The following is a 6,000-nucleotide window of genomic DNA, read 5'->3' as shown; positions in this document are numbered from 1 at the left end:
GTACTCACCAAGAAACTCACCATGCTGTGTGGATGTCAGAAAGCAGTTTGAATTTAGAAATTCCTCACTTAGGAATGTCTTGGCTATAATTTAGATCTCCATTAGGTTTGAGTGGGTTAGGGAAAATAAAATCAACTTTAGAAATTCATAGTGGAAGTTCTGAGCTTACAACATCAATTTGCAATGCTGTGCCCTCCAGTAAGCAGCACAAGTTCAAACAAATAACTTCTGTCATGGCTCTCCCCATAGACACCCTGCTGGAAATGCTTCCTACACTTAATAAGTAAATGGGCTTTCCTGGGAGCCAAACAAAGAGCCTGACGTGTTTCCTCACAGCAAGCAGCAGTGGTACAAGGTGATTTTTCACTTTGGCTCACTTGGAACTTAATAACAGCTTGGGATTGCACATTGTAAAGGATTTCAGCAGAGAGAAATGCAGAGGATGTTGGTAACCTGGTCTGTGATCCCATTGCTCTGCAAGCTGAGGGAGCCTTTGGATTGTGGCAGAAGCAGCTGCTGGTGTCCAGGCAGGGCTCACCTTTTCATGGGGCAGGGCAGGTGTGGGTGCTTCTGCTGCAGCCAGAGGAGCCAGAGTCCTGTCCAGGAGGCACCAGGACACCTTCACTGCCTCGGAAATGCATTTTCCAGTGACCTGCACAAGGATTCTCCTACACTGGCACATTTTACCAGGCCTGGAGTTGTTAGTAGAGCTGTTTTCCTCAGTGGAAGAAGGATGAGGAAGCAGTGCAGGATTGCTAGAAAGCCTGGGGGCTGTTTTAATCCCTCCATGTCTTGCACTGCCTCCCCCTTGCCACAGGAGATGTCCCAGTGCAGCTGCCTGGCCTGGCTGAGCCTCTGGACGTGTATTGGCAGCTGTTGAGAGCCAGACACAAGGGCCTTAACAACTCTGCATTCATTCAGCTGCTGCTCTGCAGGTGTCACCCTCCAAACTGGGGCCTTCACCTTTAGATAACTGAGAATGTGATTAAAGTGGGAGAGTAAAAGTCCGTGCTTAAATTAAAAACTCCTGCTGCATTTTAGTTTTTAATAAGGTGAAGGTGTTGCAATGTCAGTGAAACTCAGAAATACCCAGGATGTGGAAATGTCCAGGCTGGGGGTGTGGTGGTGTTTCAGGCACAGACACAGCAGTGTCTGTTACCTGGTACCATCAACACCTCTGGAAAAGTACCTGGAAAGAATATGAAAATGTGGAAATGTTATTTCCAAGTGAAGAGGGAAAGAGGAGGAGAACAATCTTTCTTCTTAAAGATGTGCCTGATTCAGCAAGGTACCAAAACATAAATTAGCTCCTCTTGATTTCAGTGAAGACAGCAAAGAGCAGCCTCAGGTTGTGTGTCACCCTAGGCCTATGATGTGTAGAGTTTCTTCAGTGACATAAAGTATTTCTACAACTAAAGTTTCCATGGAAATCAGCTGCTTTAAAATAAACAGACTTGACTTCCTTACTGTGTGCAAACTCAAAAGTTCACAGTTAACCACAGAAAAATGCAAAAGGCCAAGGAAAGGTGGAAATATCTCTGCTGGTAAAAAATTCAGCCCCAATTACTTCTCCCTGAAATGACGGTGGCTATGGCATACAGAGGAACTCTGCAGAACAACTGGTGTAAGTTGTGTTTAGCAACACCTTCTTCCTGTGATCCCTGAGGCAGTGTTTATTAGGAATATCATTTTCTTTAGCAGCTTTTCTCCCCCAGTGGCTGGTATTGCTCCAGCAAGGAAATCCTGGTGGCTCTGAGAACAGTAGCAGCAGAACTGGTGATAGGTTTGGAATAAGATGGACTTGAAGCTGGCTCATTCTTCCTGGGTTCTGTATCTATTTCATTATAACACCATTGATTTATTGGTTAAATCATAAGTCAAAAGAACTCAGTTTTGCCTCAGAGCTTTCCCATTAGCTGGTGAGATTTTCAGTTTGTCTTCCATTTTCTGTCTCTGTTAAATAGAAACTACTCGTACAAAACTGTCCCCCCTCCCCTTAATGGCCACTGAATTTGCAGCTAGGACATTTTTATAGGTCATAAATTGTTTATAATTTTATCTTCTAGCCAATTTAGGGTAAAACTACAGGGTTTTTCATCTTCAGTGACTGATTGAATATGAGTATCCACTAGGAACCACTCCCATAATTAAGTTAAATGAGAGCAACACAAAAAGTTACCTGGGTTTTTGTGATGGTGAATAACTCCAAGTAACTCAGAGCTTCCCATGAGCAGAGTTCTGGAGAGGACTAAAAACTGTCTGCTCATGTAAGAGTAGAACATGCTCAGTGTTTTTGGAGAATCCTTAAGTCTGAATGCTGAGAAATTGGCACAGTGAGTGCAGCAAAAACAAGTCTCTGTTCTAATTAAGACTTACTTGGATTTTTCAGTTTTTCCCTTTCCCCAGCTGAAATTTCCTGTGTCCTGTAACCATTTAACAATATGTTACTAACCATCCATTATGTCCTGCTTTATTCTCTTTTAGATGAAAGAGCCATGTAAAAAAAAGAATTCGCCAGCCCCTGTGACTGAATTTGAGCGATAATGTCAATGGAATTAACACATTGCCATTGTTGAATGGTCTCCTGTGGCTATATAAACATCAAGGTAACACATTTCCAGAGCAGAAGACATTACTGCTGTGATACTGTTGTTTTGGGAATATTTCCTCACTGCCAAAGCACTGGTGTGGATTTAGCATTTTGCCTGCTGGAGAATGATGTTGGAACTGGGGAGGGTTGATTCTGCTGCTTTTATTTTTCCTGAAGAAAAACTCTAACACTGTTTGGCTAAACATGGAATGAGAGCATAAGTACATTGAGGTTTAAGATGTCCTCTGTTGGGTAAATGCATTTAAATGACAGCTTTCTTAAGGGCCTAATTCCATTTCTGAAGGCAACCTTCTGGAAAAGCTGGGGCAGAACTGCTGTCAGGAAACCCAGGATTGGCTTGGGCAGAGTTTGCTCAAGAATAAGTGTCTCATGTATTATCTTCATCCATTAATGCAACTTTTATCTCTGCAAACAGGAACAGACTGAGGCTTGAATGCCCTTGGTGTGTTGCTGAATAAGATGCAGGCTTCAGTTTTAACTTTGGGGATGGCAAACAAGTTGTGAGGCCAGGCTTGTCAGAAAACCTTTTAATGATAGTGATAATCCCACTGCAGATTTGTTGGCACTGTCTCACCTAATGCCAGACAGAACTGACTGATGAGGATGTGGCACAGAAGCAGTTTGGAACTCCTTGGGTCACAAAATCAGTGAAGATGGCTGCACTGCAGAAGCCAAAGCTGGTCAGGAGGACATGCAGGTAACAGTGATGATTTCCTTTATTCTGTCTGATCCTGGTGCAAATTGAACAAGATCTGTATTTCTGCAGGAATACTTTCATTTGTCTTCAGGCAAGAAAACACTCAGGCAGTGAGTGCTAAACCAGAACCTGACAAGTTCTGTTCCTAAATAACTGTTGCTATGTGAGTTTTACTTCTCTGCAAAGTTGCAGCCATCTTTAAACAATGGCTTGATGGGTTTGCTGCATTTCTGCTAATCAGAGACCTTAACCCAGGTTTTGAAGGGTGGGAAGTCAGTCTCGAGGTTGACCTTATTGGACAAAGATGGACACACTCCTCTCCAGAATCCATGAGAAATACCCACTGCCTCAATCAGAGCTATGTCAGTTCTGGTAAAAAGGACTTCAGAGCTGAATCTGGCACTTCTGTGAACATCAGGGGCTGAAACAGAAGAGAGGGAGGTATTGTCCATCCCAGTTTGTTGCATGAACAGCCCTAGGTTGGATTCCTCAAAGGAAAGGACTTGTCAGCACAGGGAATGTTCTGTTTCTGGCCTGCTCTTGGTTATCAAGGGATAGAAAAGAAAGTTGTGATGGAAAAAGGGAGGAGCTGCCTGTGGCAGGAGTTTGTTAGAACACAGAAAATGACTTGGTGAGCCAAGAACACTGTGCAGGAGTTAAAGGAACAGAGTGGGTATGGTTGTGTAACCTGAAGTTCTTTTCTTTCCCTTGAGGGCTGTTTGAAGCCCTCTGAAGGCCCAGAGAGCAGCTCATAAACTTTGTGCTTCTGAATTGCAGAGAAAATGCTTCTCTCATCCCTGGATCAATCTTTTGTCAGCTCTCACACAATGGCTGGTGGCTTTTGTGTATCTCCACTGTCACCCAAAGGCCCTTTGTGGGAAATGTAAGCCAGTGGCTCCATAACTTGTCACCTGTCCCCTCGTTGTGACCTGGAGTGCAGAAGAGGAGTGCTCTCCCAAGGGCAGTGGTGTTTCTATTGCAGTCACACCTCCCTTGGGAACTGATAGCTGCTCTTTTGTGACTTCTGATGTGTAGAGGTAGGGGAGATGTGTGGTGCTGTAACCCAGAGTGTGTCAGTGAGCCCGGGTTCTGTCCTCTTCCTGTGCCAGCAGAACCTCCCTTCTTCACATGGCCCCTGACTGCATTTGGTGCTCATTTGAGGAATTGTAGGAATAAGAGAGGAGCAGATCCACCAGAGCCTTCTTTACTGCTCACATGAAGGCAGAATTGTTCCCTGCAATGGCACTGGTGTGTGCAAAAAGCCATTAAAAGCCTAATACAGGAAGGACTTTGTCTGTTCCTCTGAGAACAGGCTTACACAGCCACAGTGTTTTTTCCTGGATAGTCAAATTGCTTCTCTCTCATTTTCATCCCAACTAATGAAGATAATTATATCCCTTTGTAGAATATTATTTCCTCTGTCATCTGTATGTTTACACCCTGCAGACATGTTCATTTCTTCTTTGTGAACAGGAGCATCAATCATGGAAGCTTTCCTTAACCAGCTCCTCTAATCTCTTCTGGTGTTCACCTCATCCAGTCTCCCTCCAGTTCCCCAGTAGCTTTGATAATGAGGTGATAAGAATTACTTGTGGTTTTGCCAGTTTGTTTTTCAGCAGGCTCCCAGAAAGAGTCCCTGCCACTTTCCTGCTCAGCTGTGTGCTATTTTCACATATGTACCCTCTGGTTATATTTATGGTTATATTTTCAACGAGGAAATGAAATCACACCTAGTGCAGAAAACCCTAGAAATCACCTCTGTAAGGGAACCTCCTTAATATTACCATATTTTTATGGGTGGATATGGCTGAACGTCACTGTTCAAAGCAAAAGTGATCTTCTCTTAGGGGAAAATCTGGAATTGGGGTGAAGCATTCCAGAATTCAGCAATTCCCAGCAGCTTCTTCAGAGTACGGTGCAAAGGGAAGAGAAGGAGTCATTCCATCTTAGAGAGGAAATACAAACCAGAAAAGTCAGAAGGACATACTGGGGGACCATGTATGGACTTAGATTTCAAATTTTTGCTGCAGGTTTCTGCTAATCTAAACCAGCCCCCCCAGCTGCTGTTGTAACTTGTCCACTCCTGTCCTGCAGAGCACAAGGTCTCCAGGTGTGCCAGGTTCTCTCTGCACTCTCAGAGTTATTTGCAAATGAAGGCCTTGGTGGTGAGTCCAGACCTCCATCTGAGGCTCAGCTCACCAAACCTGAGCCCAGCAGCAGCTCCTGCAGAAACTTCAACCAGGAACTGCAGTTTTGGAGAGTGGCAAACCCAGTGACCTCAGTATTGATAACCATCAGTATTGATAACCATCAGTATTGATAACCATCAGTATTGATAACCATCCCATCTGTGCTCACAGGAATGCTTGGCTTGCTCCCAAAGGTGATTTGATTTCCTCCTGCACACTCCCCAGCACTTTTCTGAGCAGAATTTATGAATATTTCTGTTGAATTTACATTGCATTGTTTGTATCTGTGTTTGGCAGGTATAGGTCAGGCTGTGAAGTGGCAGTCACTTAAAAACAGTTTTGCCTCACAAATGCCAAATTTGTGTTTTTAAGAGTGGCATCTATTAAGTGCATTGATGTTTGCAGAGTTAGAGAGAAGAAATCTAAGTCACTTCTGCCTAAGTAGATAAAATCCAGTATTTGCAGTGTAATGCACTCATTGCACACCTCTGTTGTCCTCCTTC

This window comes from Poecile atricapillus, chromosome 16 (assembly GCF_030490865.1).
Source record: "Poecile atricapillus isolate bPoeAtr1 chromosome 16, bPoeAtr1.hap1, whole genome shotgun sequence".
NCBI classification, from domain to species: Eukaryota; Metazoa; Chordata; class Aves; order Passeriformes; family Paridae; genus Poecile; species Poecile atricapillus.
Note: the sequence above shows the minus strand (reverse complement) of the source record.